The sequence below is a fragment of the Tachyglossus aculeatus genome, unplaced genomic scaffold (genome assembly GCF_015852505.1).
Source record: "Tachyglossus aculeatus isolate mTacAcu1 unplaced genomic scaffold, mTacAcu1.pri SUPER_6_unloc_5, whole genome shotgun sequence".
Lineage (NCBI taxonomy): Eukaryota > Metazoa > Chordata > Mammalia > Monotremata > Tachyglossidae > Tachyglossus > Tachyglossus aculeatus.
In genome coordinates, this window is record NW_024044840.1 from 79,668 (window position 1) to 97,708 (window position 18,041).

The 18,041-nt window shown below is 42.0% G+C and overlaps 1 pseudogene; it reads right to left on the reverse strand.

The window, feature by feature from the left end:
- Positions 1-207: 207 nt before the first annotated feature.
- Positions 208-15,487, reverse strand: LOC119922118 (annotated as a pseudogene).
- Positions 15,488-18,041: the final 2,554 nt, after the last annotated feature.

The following is an 18,041-nucleotide window of genomic DNA, read 5'->3' on the forward strand; positions in this document are numbered from 1 at the left end:
CAATGTTATTAAAATCGGGCTTTTTCTATAACTTCATGTCTTGAAGCTCTACTTGATTTTGAATAAGTTCTAGGCCTTCATTGGGGATAGGAGGGAGTTATGAAGTGACCTTCTAATAAATATTAATGATTAAAAAGTTCATCAGCAAAAGTCAATGAAGCAACCCTGGAAACTTGTCTTCATTATGAATCCCTCATTATAACAGTGTCAATGCATCATTATAGTTAAAGAAATCCTTTTCTTTTCAATCACCTGTTTAAAGGCCTCTTGAACATCCTTGTTCCTCAGGCTATAGATCAGAGGATTCCACATGGGGATCATAATTGTAGAACACAGACACCACTTTGTCCTGCTCTATGGAGTAACTGGATTTGAGCATCACATGAATGAAAGTGAGTGAGGTGGGAGGTGCATGTGGAGAAAGCTTTGTGCCTCCCTTCCTTTGAGTTCATCCTCAGGAGTTTCAAGACAATATATACATAAGAAATGACTATGACAAGCATAGTGAACACTATTATTGACCCTGAAGAGACAGAAGGAATGATTCTGATAACCAAAATGTCCAAGAAATAAAGTTTCATTAAAGGAGACTAATCACAGAAAAAGTGGTGATTAGGCCCACAGAAATTTATATTTAATAAGCAACTGGTAAATGTCCCAGCATTCACAAAACCATCTATGTAGGAATCAACTACCAGAAGGACACAGAATTTGTTGGACATTTTGACAGAGTAGAGCAGTGGGATACACACAGCTATGTATGGGTCATAAGCCATAGCAGCCAGCAGGAAGCACTCAGCCGTTCCAAAAGGCACAATGTAAAATACCTGAACAACACAGCCAGCCAAAGGCGTTGTGTAGCCATCAGCCAAGAAGCCCCCAATCATTGCTGGTGTCACAGAGGAGGAATACCCAATATCAACTGCAGCTAAATGGTTGAGGAAGAAGTACACTGGGGTATAAAGTTTGGAACTGATCCTAATTAACATGATGATACTGAGATTTCCCAGTAAGGTTACCATATAGATACGGAGGAATGTCACAGAGAGGATGGCCTAAAGGGTGGCATCTCTGGTTAACCCCAAAGGAATGAATTCCGTCATGGTGCTGTGGTTTCTGCCAGCCATGAGGTATTCTAGAAATAGATTCTGTTGAGACAAAAGGGGACTTTTTCAATCAATGAGAGATCAACGGGGTAATTATTTGACTAATTCCCTTAAAAATGTCTCTCTACTGAAAGGTGTGTTAATTAGATTCAGGGAGATTGATCCTGACTAAGAGCCTCTTTCCTTGTCTCCCACTTCCTTCTGCATAACCCTGACTTGCTCCCTTCATTCTTCCTCCCTACCAGCCCCACCGAATTCATGTATATATCTGAAATTTATTTACTTATGTTTAAGTCCATCTCCCCACCTCTAGACTCTAAGTTCTCTGTGGGCAGGGAATGTGTCTGCTTACTGTTGTATTGTGCTCTCCCAAGAGCTCAGTAAAGTGCTCTGCACACGGTAAGCACTAAATAAATACGATTGAGTGAATGAATCATATTAATTGTAGAGCAGCGTGGCAAAGTGGTTAGAACATGGGCCTGGGAGTCAGAAGGCCATGCGTTCTAATCCCAGCTCTGCCAATTGTCTGCTGTGTGACTTTGGCCTAGTCAGTTCTCTTCTCTGTGCCTCAGTTGCTTCATCTGTAAAATATTGATTAAAACTCTGAGCCCTATTTGGGATTGTGACCAACCCGACTATTTTGTATCTACCCCAGTGGTTAGAAGAGTGTCTGGCACATATTAAGTGCCAGACTTCGTCCTCTCCTGGTTCTCCTCTTATCTCTCCGGTCGTTCTTTCTCAGTCTCTTTTGCAGGCTCCTCCTCCCCCTCCCATCCTCTTACTGTGGGGGTTCCCCAAGGTTCAGTGCTTGGTCCCCTTCTGTTCTCAATCTACACTCACTCCCTTGGTGACCTCATTCGCTCCCACGGCTTCAACTATCATCTCTACGCTGATGACACCCAGATCTACATCTCTGCCCCTGCTCTCTCCCCCTCCTTCCAGGCTCGCATCTCCTCCTGCCTTCAGGACATCTCCATCTGGATGTCTGCCCACCACCTAAAGCTCAACATGTCGAAGACTGAGCTCCATGTCTTCCCTCCCAAACCTTGTCCTCTCCCTGAATTTCCCATCTCTGTTGACGGCACTACCATCCTTCCCGTCTCACAAGCCCGCAACCTTGGTGTCATCCTCGACTCCGCTCTCTCATTCACCCCTCACATCCAAGCCGTCACCAAAACCTGCCGGTCTCAGCTCCGCAACATTGCCAAGATCCGCCCTTTCCTCTCCATCCAAACTGCTACCCTGCTCATTCAAGCTCTCATCCTATCCCGTCTGGACTACTGCACCAGCCTTCTCTCTGATCTCCCATCCTCGTGTCTCTCTCCACTTCAATCCATACTTCATGCTGCTGCCCGGATTATCTTTGTCCAGAAACGCTCTGGGCATATTACTCCCCTCCTCAAAAATCTCCAGTGGCTACCAATCAATCTGCGCATCAGGCAGAAACTCCTCACCCTGGGCTTCAAGGCTCTCCATCACCTCGCCCCCTCCTACCTCACCTCCCTTCTCTCCTTCTACAGCCCAGCCCGCAACCTCCGCTCCTCCACCGCTAATCTCCTCACTGTACCTCGTTCTCGCCTGTCCCGCCGTCGACCCCCGGCCCACGTCATCCCCCGGGCCTGGAATGCCCTCCCTCTGCCCCTCTGCCAAGCTAGCTCTCTTCCTCCCTTCAAGGCCCTGCTGAGAGCTCACCTCCTCCAGGAGGCCTTCCCAGACTGAGCCCCTTCCTTCCTCTCCCCCTCGTCCCCCTCTCCATCCCCCCATCTTACCTCCTTCCCTTCCCCACAGCACCTGTATATATGTATATATGGTTGTACATATTTATTACTCTATTTATTTATTTATTTATTTATTTTACTTGTACATTTCTATCCTATTTATTTTATTTTGTCGGTATGTTTGGTTCTGTTCTCTGTCTCCCCCTTTTAGACTGTGAGCCCACTGTTGGGTAGGGACTGTCTCTATGTGTTGCCAATTTGTACTTCCCAAGCGCTTAGTACAGTGCTGTGCACATAGTAAGCGCTCAATAAATGCGATTGATTGATTGATTGATTAAGTGTTTAACACATACAATGTATATTATTATTATTCTCGGTATTATTAATACTTTAACACTTACTGCGTGAATGGTATTGAACTAAGTGCTTGGGAGAGTACAGTACAACCATATAATGGACACATTTAATACCCACCACAAGCTTACACACTAGAGAGAAATATAGGAAGAACCTGATTCCGTTCCAAAAAGGTCATGCATGTACTATGAAAGATGTCTGAAAACAAGATGGACTAGAGTTTATAATGAGGGATGGAACCTAAAACAGACATTTGTGTGCCCAGGGCTGTTCCTAGTAGCTGAAGACCCATCGGATTGAGTGACTGTTTTCAAATGAGAGGCACAGCTGTTGAAAGATTTTCAACCCCTCAAATAATTTTATTCTGAGACTTGCCAATAGGATCTATAAGAAAAAGTAACGGGGTACCCCAAAGTGGGTAGAATTATAAGGACCTCTAAAGCTAAAGGAATTATTTTTGTAAATGTCTTGCAAGAGCAGGGAAGCTTTGGTAAGGTGGAGAAATCACAGAAATAAATGATGATAACATTGGGTCTGAAGATTAATATAAATAAACAAAATTCCCTAATATGGTGTTCTGTGCATGGTAAGCACTTAATACATGTGGTTAAGATTGTTTAACAAATTTCCTAAATAGAGGCCTACTAGCCTAAGTACATGCAATTTCATAGATGTACTCTTTGGATAAGCCAGCAGGGGCAGATGACTACGTATTGATTACATGCCATCATGGTCAAAAGAGAGCACTTAGCTGGTCCAAAGATAGTAGTGATAAAGAATTAGACAGCCCACTCCATAAATGAAATACTTTCCTTCTCCAAAGGTTTGTTCTCAAGTAACTTAGAAGTGGTGGTTGAGGACTTACCCACATCTGTGAAGGACAAGTGGCTAAGAGAAAAATAATGTTCCTCAAAAGGGTGACCATGTAAGTCTCTAGAAACAGCCCAAAGAGGGTGATTTGGGACAATGGATCATTTGTCAATGCAAAAAGAATGAATTCCATGACAGCAGTTTCATTTTCAACAGCCGTTTATCAGCCACTTCTGTTTTGGGAGATGAAATTGGAGACTAAATTAGAACACAGTAGTACAGAAGGGTATCCAAAATTCATAGGAAAGCTTCCAGAAAGAATTCCGTTTTTTAAAAAAGGAGACATTGTAGTAGAAAAAAAAATCATTAAGGTTAAGATAACAAAAATGACTTTAAAAAGAAAGATAAAGTTACAATCAATCAATTAATGCTATTTATTGAGTGCAGTCCCTCTATTAAGTGCTTGGGAGAGTACACTGGAATAGGTATACATGATCCCAACCCTCAACACTTGTCTTATGCCGTCGAGTCATTTCTGACCCATAGTGACACCACGGACACATCTCTTCCAGAATGCCCCGCTCTCCGTTTGCAATCGTTCTGGTAGTGTGTCCATACAGTTTTGCTGGTAAAAACACAGAAGCGGTTTACCATTGCCACCTTCCATGCAGTAAACCTGAGTCTCCTCCCTCGACTCTCTCCCATGCCACTGCTGCCCAGAAAGGGTGAGTTTTCATTTGTAGCATTCATTCATTCATTCATTCAATCGTATTTATTGAGCACTTACTTATGTGCAGAGCACTGCACTAAGCGCTTGGGAAATACAAGTCGGCAACATATAGAGACGGTCCCTACCCAACAATGGGCTCACAGTCTAGAAGGGGGAGACAGACAACAGAACAAAACAAGTAGACAGCTGTCAAAACCATCAGAATAAATAGAATCATAGCTATATAAACATCATTAATAATAATAATGGCATTGACTAAGCACTTACTACGTGCAAAGCACTGTTTTAAGCACTGGGGAGGTTACAAGGGGATCAGGTTGTCCCACGGGGGGCTCCCAGTCTTAATCCCCATTTGACAGATGAGGTAACTGAGGCGCAGAGAAGTTAAGTGAGAAGCAGCATGTCTCAGTGGAAAGAGCCCGGGCTTTGGAGTCAGAGGTCTTGGGTTCAAATCCCAGCTCCGCCAATTGTCAGCTGTGTGACTTTGGGCAAATCGCTTAACTTCTCTGTGCCTCAGTTACCTCATCTGTAAAATGGGGATTAAGACCGAGCCCCATGTGGGACAACCTGATCACCCCGTAACCTCCCCAGTGCTTAGAAAAGTGCTTTTCACATAGTAAGCGCTTAATAAATGCCATCATTATTATTAAGTGACTTGCCCAAAGTCACGCAGCTGACAATTGGTGGAGCTGGGATTTGAACCCATGACCTCTGACTCCAAAGCCGGGGCTTTTTCCACTGAGCAATGCTGCTTCTAAGTAGCAGATTGCCTTCCACTTACTAGCCACTGCTCAAGCTAGGAATTGAATGTGTAGGCCTCTACTTGACTCTCCCTCTTGTAGCCAAGACAGGTGGAGTAATGGAAACTCTCCAGGTGCTTCCCTGAGAGGGGAATCCTCATCAGTATCCCCAACAAAATACCCTTCGTGATTAGCAGTTTAAATTTCCTGAGGGTACTTATGCATTACATAAGTGGACAATTTCTCCCCACTGGAAGTATTTAACAATAGCACCAATTATTTTCTGTCAGGGATAGTTTTAAGTGAGACCTTGCATTAAGTCAGAGGAACAAATTAAGTAACATATTCAGCTTCCTAATTCCATAAATACATTTCTTACATTTCAGTAGTAATGACTGACATGAAATAAATTCCAGTTTTTACAAGTAAAGTCTTAGAGGAGTAGTACGACTTTGAATATTTACGGTTCCTGCATCCGTGCATTCTAATGTCCATATCTCTTATTGGAGAAGCAGCGTGGCTCAGAAGAAAGAGCCCGGGCTTTGGAGTCGGAGTTCATGGGTTCAAATTCCCGACTCTGCCACTTGTCAGCTGTGTGACTTTGGGCAAGTCACTTAACTTCTCTGGGCCTCAATTCCCTCATCTGTAAAATGGGGATTAAGACTGTGAGCCCCCCGTGGGACACCCTGATAGCCTTGTAACCTCCCCAGTGCATAGAACAGTGCTTTGCCCATAGTTAAGTGCTTAATAAATGCCATTATTATTATTATTTCCTGCACCATCTTTTCTTTTTCTTTCCCATTTCTTTGGTTCCCAAAGTCCCTTAGCTAATCTGATTCTCACTGGAAATTTATCAGCTTTGCCTCCAGGTTCAGTGGAATTGAATTGCCTCAGCATTGCATAATTCAACTCACTAAATTTGTAGATATTTTGTTGAAATAAATGAGAAACCCATGGACAATCACATATACTCCCTGCTTTGGTAAACAAGATTAAGACAACTTGCAATCAACACGATGGGAGCATTGAATTGAATTGAATTCATCCCCTTGACTACCTTATTTATTAATAGATTCCCAAACCTGTCTAGCACACAGTCAGCATTTCTATTCATTTGATTTTTGCAGATACTGGTTATTGGAGAAACTTAACCTAATGGATCAATTAGGCACCTTAAACAATAAATAAACCTAATTAGATCAATTTCTGGGAATTTACAGACCCTGCCTGACATTGCAAGGCAGCATGGTGTATTGGAGAGAGCACAAGCCTGGAAGTCAAAAGGTCATGGGTTCTAATTCCAGCTCTGCCACTTGTCAGCTGTGTGACCTTCGGCAAGTCACTTCACTTCTCTGTGTCTCAGTTATCTCATCTTTAAAACGGGGATTGAAAGTGTGAGCCCTAATTGGAACAGGGACTGTGTCAACCCGATTTACTTGTATATACCCCAGCACTTAGTACAATGCCTGGCACATATCAATGCTTAACAAATATTCATTTATTTACTCATTCATTCAAGTGTATTTATTAAGTACTTACTGTATGCAGAGCAGTACACTAAGCGCTTGGAAAGTACAATTCAGCAATTAATAAAGACAATCCCCATCCAACAAAGGGCTCACAGTCAAGAAGGGGGGAGACATAAAACAAAACAAAACAAAGCAATAAGACAGGCAATATCATAATTATTATTATTCCAGTCCCAGCTCCATCACTGATCTGCTGTGTGACCTTGGGTAAGTCACTTGACTTAGCTGTGGCTCAGTTACCTCATCTGTAAAATGGGGATTAAGACTGTGAGCCTTCCATGGGACAGGGACTGTGTCCAACCTGATTTCTTTGTATAGACCCCAGGACTTAGTTCAGCGCCTTACACATAGTAAGGGCTTAACAAATACCATTATTATCATTAATACTTTATTTCACCTCAAGTTCTAAGAAGATTGAAAGGGAACCATCCAAACATGGGTATATTAGGTTCTGTGTTGCACTGGGACTGAATCCCAAAAGCATAATGCTATCCCCAATGTTATTCCCAGAATTAACAATAAAATGAATATCCTTAATATCATGGAAAGGATCGGAATAAGCATCCTCAAAACGCTATGATATTTTTAACTCGTAACCAAGAAGATTATTTGCAGAGAATATGAGAGGAAAGTATACTTCAGTTTTGGTTAGAATGCTGGCATACATTGAATCACCTTTAGTTCCTGGGCAGGCTGTTAGCTGTTTGTGCTTGTGTTTGGATCAATCACTTAATCATATTTACTGAGGGCCTTGTATCTCAGTTGTTGCTATTGGTTTATTTGGGGTTATTAGGCACTTCGCTAGCTTTTGAGAGTTGGACCTTTCCATGTCCATGTCTTCTCCCAACTTAAATTGCAACCTCCTTTAAAAAAGCAACCATGTCTGCTGATTTTCATTGTGTCTAATCCTTGCATTTTCACACAGAGGTGGAAGGTGCTCAAAGGAGGTACAGCTATGAAAGATATGAACAGTTTTATGAAGAGTATTACAAATAGTTTATTAGGTTCAATTTGAGAAATCCAATTTCAAACAGCTCTCTGAATGTTATACGCACCCAACTAACCATCATCGATTGATTGATTTTCCTGTCAAATCTTAGCAAGTCCTAAAAACCTGGGCTTCCAAGCCAAGAGCAAAATGGAAATTTCTCACTGTTATCAGCCAATCTACTACTAAAATCTTTCAATTTTTCTTTAAAAATATGTCATGGATCTGCACTTCCATCTCTACTCATACAAAATTTTCAAAGCTATAGTCAGAGATTCTATGAAAAATAATAAACTATATTAGGACAACAATTTTATATCATTCATTTCTCTGAGGACAAACCAATATATCTTTGTTCCTCAGGCTATGAATTGAGGGGTTCAACAATGGGATCATAACCACATAGACATCATCTTGCTTTGGGCTATTCAATTATCAGAATTATCAGGTAGGAGGGGACAAGGTGATTGATTTCTTTAAAGCCTATGGAATGGAGTTTCTGTTTGATGCAGAAGTGGATAGGCAGTCACTGGAGGTTCTTGAGAAATGGGGAAACATGGACTGAACATTTTTGTAGAAAAATGGTCTGGGGCAGAGTGAAGTATGGAGTGGGGAGGGACAGGCAGCAAGGAGGACAGCAAGGAAGCTGATGAAATAATCACGGTAACGATAAGATAAGTGCTTGGATTAACATGGTAGCAGTTTGGATGGAAAGGAAAGGGTGGATATTAGTGATGTTGTGAAGATTGAACTGATAGGATTTGGGGACAGATTCAGTATATGGGTGAATGAAAGAGATGAGGTTACAGGCTTGTGAGACAGGGCAGATGGTGATGCTAGCTACAGTGATGGGAAAGTCATGGGGAGTATAGGGATTGGTGAGAAAATAAGGATTTCTGTTGTGGACATGTTAAGTTTGAGGAATAGGTGGAACATCCATGTAAAGAGGTTCTGAGTGCGGGAGGACATAGGAGACTGCAGAGAAAGAGAGAAATCATGATTTTAAAATACCATAATTAATATTATTCTTGGTAGCTCTCCCAACTATGGGTGTTGACCTAATGACTCTGCTCATGAGGCCAATGAAAAGGAATCAATGTCATAAATTAGCAACATCTCCAATTCTAATATGGAGATTTCTTTCCCTGAAAAGTAAAATAACATCTTTCCTAACAGTAGTTCTTATAGATTGAGAGTTGCAACATCAATAAACTAAGAGGTTGTTCTGCAAATTCATTTTAATTCATTTGAATCTGTTTGAGATAGGATTCCCCTATAAATTCCATTATTATACCTCATCTATTATTTCTGACAATCAAAATCCCAATCAAACCCCTTCTTACCTCTGGTAAGAAGAGGAAAGAACTCCAGATGGATGGCAACAAGATGTTGCCAGTTGTATTTCATTTGCTACATTTAGGCGTGGAATATTTGAAGCTCAGCTGTATTCCCAGGGCCACCTGAGTCACAAGCATATAAAGTCCCTTTTAGACTTTAGAAGAGCTGGGAATGATGTAATTTAAATTTTGTGTTTATTCGGCTTGCCAATATTTGATTGCAGTTTTAATTAAGCCTGAAATCAAAAGTTAAACAAATACAAATTATTCTGAACATGAAAAATATATTTGGTCATCAAGAGAATTAGGTGCTATGGTCTTTGTCAGATGAACTTATATTTATTTATTTTGAGGGTTAGATAGGGAAGCAACATATGTTAGAATGTGTTGCTCAGGTGGATTTTGGAGAATAATATCATTGGGGCTACAGCCAGCTAGTGCCTTTCCAAATTACCTTATTTTCCTTCATGGAGGAAGGAGGTTAGGCAAGTATATATATAAGTGGACAAAGAATGCCTACCCTTCTAATACCCATTAGCTATCAAACAAGAGCGTGGCTGCAATTCTAGTTTGGGGTAATTTCTTGCCCTGTTGGGCAACCCAGACTGGATAGGAGCACAGAAGGAGACTGAAAGAAGCCACTTCTCCCCTAACACTCTAGAGTTACCTTACAAGCATTTCCCCCTAACTCAAGGAAGCAAAATAAACTCCACTGGTGTGGCAAACATAGAAGCTGCTTCAGATATAATGACAGAGTGAGTGAAATGAGTGGTGGGGAAGGGAAGACTATAAAACGAACTCCATTGTGGATTGAGTATATTTTGTATATGGTCATTCATTCATTCATTCATTCAATCACATTTTTGGAACACTTACTATGTGCTGAGAACTTGTACTAAGTTCTCGGAAAGTACAATACAGCAGTAAAGAAAAACAATCCCTTCCCGCAATGGGCAATGGGCTTACAGTCGAGCTGGGGGGAAACACATCAAAAAAAGTAAACAGGCATCAATATGAATACATAGAATTATAGATATATACATGTACACATAATTTCTTTGGGACGGAAAGGGGGGAAGAGCAAAGGAAATGAGTCGAGGTGACGCAAAAGGGAAGGGGAACTGAGGAGAAGGGGGCTTAGTCTGGGAAGCCCTCTTGGAGAAGTTGTGCCTTCAGTAGAGCTTTGAAGTGAGGAAGAGTGATTGTTTGGCGGATTTTGAGGAGGGAGGGTGTTCCAGGCCAGAGGTAGGACTTGGGCCAGGGGTTGGTGGTGAAACCGGTGAGAACGAGGCACAGTGAGAAGGTTGGCACAAGAGGAGCAGAGTGTGTGGGCTGGGATGTATAAGAGAAAGGAGATGAGGTAAGAAGAGGCAAGGTGATGGAGAGGTTTAAAGCCAATAGTGAGGATTTTTTATTTAATACGGAGGTGGATAGGCAACCACTGGAGGTTTCTGAGGATGGTGAGTGACCTGCCCTGAACGTTTACTTAGAAAGATAATCAGGCAAGCAGAGTGAAGTATGGACTGAAGTGGAGAGAGGCAGGAAGTTGGGAGGTCAGAAAGGAGGCTGACACAATAATCCAGTCGGGATAGGATGAGAGATTGTACTAATGTGGTATCAGTTTGGATGGATAGCAAACGGCAGATCTTGGTGATGTTATGAAGGTGAGACTGACAGGATTTGGTGACTGTTGGATATGTAGGGTGAATAAGAGAGAAGAGTCAAGGATGACACCAAGTTATGGGCTTGTGAGATGCGAAGGGTGGTTGTGTCATCTGTAGTGTTGGGGAAAGTTAGGGAGAGGACTGGGTTTGGAAGGGAATATAAGGAGCTCTGTGTTGGACATGTTGAGTTTGAGGTGGCAGGAGGACAACCAGTACAGATGTCCTGAAGGCAGGAGATGTGAGTTTGGAAGAAGGGAGAGAGAACAGGGGAGGAGATTTAGATTTGGGTGCCATCCATATAGAGTTGATAGTTGAAGCTGCAGGAGCAAATGAGTTCTCCAAGGGAGTGAGTATAGATGGAGAATATAAGGGGACCAAGAACTGAAATTTGAGGGACCCCTACAGTTAGGGGATGGGAGGGGGAGGAGGAGCCCGCAAAGGAGACTGAGAATGAATGGTCAGAGAGATAAGAGGAGAACGAGGAGAGGATGGAGTCAGTGAAGCCAAGGTTGGATTATGTATTGAGGATAAGGAGATGGTCCACAGTGTCGAAGGCAGCTAAGAGGTCAAGGAGGATTGTATGGAGTAGGAGCCATTGGATTTGTCAAGAAGGAGGTCATTGGAGACTTTTGAAAGAGTGGTTTTAGTGGAGGAAGGGGACGGAAGCCAGATCAGAGGGGATCCAGGAGAGAATTTGAGGAAAGGAGTTCGAGGCAGCGAGTGTAGTCGGCTCACTCAAGGAGTCTTGAGAGGAACGGTAATAGGGAGATGGGGTTAGAAGATTTCATTTAGATCAGGTCAGTTGTGAGCCCCCCAAGCAAATGAGTGTGAAAAGACTGCTAAAATCTGAACCAAAGGCAGAGCAAGAAGAGTGGTCCCAAATTATCACAGTCTCTCAATAAAGTGGGAAACATCAGAGCTAAGGGAGTACTTGAGAAGGAAATGGGGTCACAAGGTTCTCAGAGCCACTTCCATAAATATCGATTTGGTGTCATAGATTATTAGTGTTGCCTCCTACATATTCTGGTTGAGAAGGCAATATTTAACACACTTTCCTCTGGGCTATTGCGTCAATTTCTATAAAAAACTTTTTTAAGGCATTGTAAATCACTACAGGTGAAGAAGGAAATTTTAAAAAATGATATCTTAGAACTTTGTCCACTCTCAGAGTCACACCTGGAGAGTTTCCAGTACTAAGTCACGACTATGGGAGGGAGAGTCCAGCAGAGGCATATCCATTCCAATCCTAGCTTGGGCAGTGGCTAACAAGTGGAAGGCAATCTCCTATAAGTTAACACTAAAATCTGCTGTGCTGGGCAGCAGCCACATGGGAAAGAGTCGAGGGTGGTACTCAAGTTTACTGCTCAGAAGGAGGCAATGGTAAACCACTTCTGTAGTTTTATCAAGAAAACTCTTTGGGTACACTACCAGAACAATTGCAGATGGAGGTAGGACATTCTGGGAGAGATGTACCCATTGTGCTGCTATGGGTTGGAGATAATAATAATGGTGGTATTTGTTAAGTGCTTACTATGTGCAAAGCACTGTTCTAAGCACTGGGGGGCATACAAGGTGATCAGGTTGTCCCACCTGGGGCTCACAGTCTTAATCCCCATTTTACCGATGAGGTAACTGAGGTACAGAGAAGGTAAGTGGCTTGTCCAAGTTCACACAGCTGACAAGTGTCGGAGCCGGGATTCGAACCCATGACCTCTGACACCCAAGCCCGTGCTCTTTCCACTGAGCCACGCTGCTTCGACAGCACAAGACAAACAAGAAATATGTGCATAAGCAAAATAACTAGAGAGATTTGACAGTCAGCTGGCAATGTAATATCTGTGTGCTCTGTGAGACACTGAAAAAACGTCTTTCCAACAATTTTAATTATTGGTTTACACTTGGTAATTAGCCCCTTAGCAACCCTGTGGCACTCCAAGGCATGTGAATGTTCCTAGAGAAGCATCGTAGCTTAGTGGAAAGAGCACAGGCTGAGAGTCAGAGTTTCTGGGTTCTAATCCCAGCTCTTTCATTTCTCAGCTGTGTGACTTTGAGCAAGTCACTTAACTTCTCTGTTCCTCAGTTACCTCATCTGTAAAATGGGGATCAAGACTGTGAGCCCTGCGTGGGACAACCTGATTACCTTGTATCTACCCCAGTGTTTAGAGCAGTGCTTGGCACATAGTAAGTGCTTAACAAGTACCATCATTATTATCATTTGTGACATAGTCCCATGTGGAGACATAATCAACACTGGTATTTTCTGAGCACTTACTGTGTGCGAAGTGTTATACTAAGTGCTTGTGTCAATACAATACAACAGCATTGATAGACACCTTCCCTGCCCACATCAAACACAACTGTCACTGGCTCTTGTAATTTCATCATTGAGCCGATCATTCTAATTCTGACATAAAGATATATTTGTATGGCTGGTTGGCATGAGGTTCTATACATAGCACAATTCTTCATCACTGATAGCTTCATCTCAAATTCAAATTTAGCTTATGAAAACATTTCACTTCCCAAACTCAAACATGGAAGGCGCTTCTCCCATAATACTTTCAGGTTTAATCCAAGAAGTGAAAAATAATCTACTCTAAATTGAGTAGTGGCATAGGTAACCCAAAGTAACTGACAATCAAAACTGAGGGGATGCCTCTCAGAAATAGGGAATAGGGAGTTATTGCTTCAGATTTCTGAGGTTGCTTCCTGGGATTAAAGTTGAAGGGAATGTACATGTTGGAGTTGATGATAATTTAAAAACCTGCAACACCCAATCCATCTCGAAAAATTGAGCATTCACGTGATATTGTGTCCTCTATTAAGATTATTTGGTTATGAAGTTACTTTCTGATTTTTTAATGGTATTTGTTAAGCACTTCTTGTTTGACTAGTTCTATACTAAGTGCTGGGGAAAACAAGACAGTCAGGTTGGACAAAATCTAAGCTTAATGTCCTGGTAATATCACTCACTTTCCACACAATTATTTACCTGGTCACCACTAAAGTCTGTTTTTAGTCTCCAGAACAGATAGCTTGTTGCTTCTTTCTTAAATTCGTAATCTCTCTGAATCTTTGGTCTCTAGTCTCACTTTGGTGTCCTTCCCTTTAGGCCTACTTTTTAGGATTTTGCTAACTGACCAATTGTCAATGTTAGGTTTCATTATTTCTTCAGTAATTAGTTTTAATTTGAGTTGATGTTAAAGATCAATTAAAACCTTTTCAGCCTGTAATACCAGACTTCAGAACTACCTTGTAAATCCTTAGTAACTCTTCATTTGAGAAATCTCAAACCTGTGTGGTTCACCTATCATCTCCCAGGACAGAGACCAGCCCAATGATGATGGTTTCTCTCTACTGGGAGGCCACATACCAATGCAGACCATTGAACATCACCCTGGACTGATACCTACCCGAGGACACTGAGATTTCTCCTCCAGGAGGCCACAAATTGGAGTGGACCATTGACGTGGACCATTGTCCATTGTTTGGGACAGAGATCTGTCCAAGAATACTGAGATCTTTCTGCCCAGTGGCCACAAACCTCTGTGGGCCATCATTCATCTCCCAGGGAAGAGATCTGTCTGAGGACATTGAGATATCTCTGCTGAGCAGCCACATTTCACTCTACCATTTGATAATCCCACTCAAAACATGATAGGAACAACCTGGTCTAAGAAGCTGAAGTGAGAAGTAATCTGACATTGGATAGTCCAGGGGTCTGGGAGTCAGAGTATCTGACTGGGAGTCAGAGTATCTGGGTTCTAATCCCAGCTCTGCCAACAGTCTGCAGTATGACCTTGGGCAAGACACTTCACTTTTTTGGGATTTAAGACTGTTAGCCCCATATGGAATATGGATGGTGTCCAACTTAATTACCTTGTATGTATCCCATTGCTTAGTAAGGTGCCTCACTCATAGTAAACACTTAACAAATACCATTAAAAATGATCATAAAAGCAACTGAATAAGCTGTTGATTTGTAGATGTTACTATTCAAAGGGATGGATTTTTTTTTCCTTTTGGAGCAAGATGAATACCTGATTTGGGATTTGTTGAATGCCAACAGTTATTAGTTGTCTCTTCCCTTATGGTTTTGCTTAAAAGATCAGGCCTGACAATTGGATTTTAAGACATATTAGTATCTGTTTAAATGCAAATGAGGGAGTATTCCCTGAAATAACAGTGTAGTGGTCTTGGTAAGAGGAGCAGATCAAGAACAGCGGAACATATCTGATGGATGAATAATCAATTCAGTCTTCAACTTGCAGGAACTCTAGAAGCATACTTTTCTGATCCTTTCTCCTTACTTTTTATATCAAACAATAGAACATTAAAGCATATCATTAATTCTTTAATGTTAAAAATCTTTAGCTTCACGCTCTGCACACCTGAAACTCTCAAGAAATACCATTAACTGAGAATATGTCCAATTTATTGTATTGCTGTCTTGGTATCCCATCTCTTGCTAGCCTTCTACCTTCTGAGTTAGCATTAGTGATGTCCATTATAATTCTGAAAATAAGGAATGTGCCTCTGACACTTCTCCATGGCCTTTACAAGATCCCAGAATACTTTGTGCACACAGTGAGCCCACAGTAAATAATAAAGATGGGAATGTGCCAGGTAATGGTGTGCAAGCATTGTCACTGACTTAGTATCACAATAAGAAAAATCAGAGCCTCTCAGACCCTTGGAAAATATCCTTTTACACATAATTTTCTTCAAGGCACCTTTCACCTCTTGATTCCTCAGCTTGAAGATCAAGAGATTTAGCGTGGGTGTGAACACTGAATAGGAGAGAGAAAGCAGCTTCTTGCTCTCAGGAGAGTAGGAAGATTTGACTCGGAATGAAGTTGAACCCACAACCCTGAAGAACAACGAGACAACAATGAGGTTGGATGAACAGGTGGAGAACACTTTGAGACGGCCCTCAGGGGAGGGTGATGAGATGGTTGATGAGACTGCGGATGTAGGAATCAATGATCACTCCAAATGGGTGTATCAGGATTATCCCTGTCCCAGTTACACTGTATACTTCAATTGCAAAGGTGCCCATGCACACCAGGTATAAGAGAGGAGGGCTATCACAGAAGAAATAGTTAATTACATTAGGTCCACAGAAGGGCAATGTAAACATCATTGCAGTCTGTACTGTTGCCATGGGAATCCCTGCTAGCCAGGAAGCCAGTGCCAGCTGCAGACAGCTCCTACGGTTTATAATGAGTGAATAGCAGAGCGGGTCACAGATAGCGGCCTGTCTGTCATATGCCATCATTATCAGGATCCAACATGCTGAGGGCCAAAGAAAGAAGGAGAAATACAACTGGGCTGCACAGCCACCAAAGGACATAGTTTAATTCTTAGACAGGAAATTGGTGAGCATTTTGTGGTCGATGACAGTGGTGTAACCAATATTCACAATGGACAGACTCCTGAGGAAAAAGTACACAGGAGTTTAAAGGGCAGGGTCCACAGTGGAGACCAACACTAAGAGGGAGTTTCTGATAATGGCTATTGGGTATATCACAAGAAAAATCATAAACAGAATGACCTGAAATTCAGGGAGGCTAGAAAAACCCAAAAGAATGAATTCAGTCACATGTGACTGATTGCCTTCCTTCATTCGTATGGTACTTTTACTGGAAATATAAATACAGGAATAACTGGGCCCAAAATTTGTTTTCTCTATTCAGGAAAAAAAATCAGTACCAACACTTTCAGAGTCCAGGGCTTCCCTACAGACATTTCTCAGGATGAACTTGAGTAGTTTGTATGGTCCTTGATTGAACAAGGTAGTGATTGTGGAATATATGATACCTAGGTTCTCTTTGGGTAGAAGCAAGTTCAGGAAACTGGGGAAGTGGTGATGGTAGCCAATAATACAAATTCTGCAAAGTAATGAGCCAAAAGTGTTTCATTTTATCAACACTTGCTACTACTGTTTATCATTATTAAATCCACAGTTTTTTCCCACCGTACTACATCCTATCATCTTCATTTTTGAAACAATGGAATTTAATTTAATTAAATAATTAATCACAGCTTGTCTGCAAGGAACAAAACACCCCAATGCATGACTCCCACATAGAAATCTTCTCAACTTCCCATCTCCCTCCCTCTCTCTCTCTCTCTCTCTCTCTCCCTCTCTCTCTCTCTCTCTCTCTCTCTCTCTCTCTCTCTCTCTTCTCTCTCTCTCTCTCTCACACACATCCCCCCCCATATCACAAACAGCAATCTACCTGCATACAAACACACTTACAAACATGCACTATGCCTGGTGCTCATGTGCCTAACAATAGCAGGGTTACGGGTTCTCTCTCTCTCTCTCTCTCTCTCTCTCTCTCTATCTATCTATCTATCTATCTCACACAAACACACATACACACACACACATACACACACACAAACACACAATATGCTTCTTAGCAACATGGAAGATCCCCAAATTGATTTCTTGTTTCTCTGCTCCTCCTCTTCCTCCAACCTTCCTGTGACCATATAGTTACAAATCCACCCCCTCTTCCTTGTCACCTTTTGTCTTTCAAGTCCCATTCTTAGGAAAGTAGAGCTATGATTTTAGTCCTGTGAAACAGATTCCAAAAAGAAAAGTATTGGTCTTCTCCTTCTCAGAAACCTGGAAATCCTTCTGTACATTTCCTTTCTTCTTTTGGAAGTGACTTGAAAGATAGATGCTATCAAAAGAATTACGGGGATGGGAGAGGAGGAATTGTTCCAGTACCCCATTAAGGACTGAGGCCTCCTTTCCCCACCTACTGTCAGAGGCCCAAACATGCTTTTGACTTGCAGTGTAACCTTGGATAAGACATGTAATTACCTGTCTGGATCTCAGTTGCTCTCCTGCCCCGGCAGTGCTTGCCAGAATGCTGTGAAGGAGAGGTAAGGTCACCTGTGTGCCAGCCTCTCCACATTCTCCCAAAGAAAGAGGCTCTTTCTTTCAACATCCACCATTAACCTTGGCTTGATCCTGGGAAGAGAAAAGTAGTTGAACCCAAACCTGAGCGTTCTACCTCTTGGTGCAGAGCTTCACTCCTTCCTTCT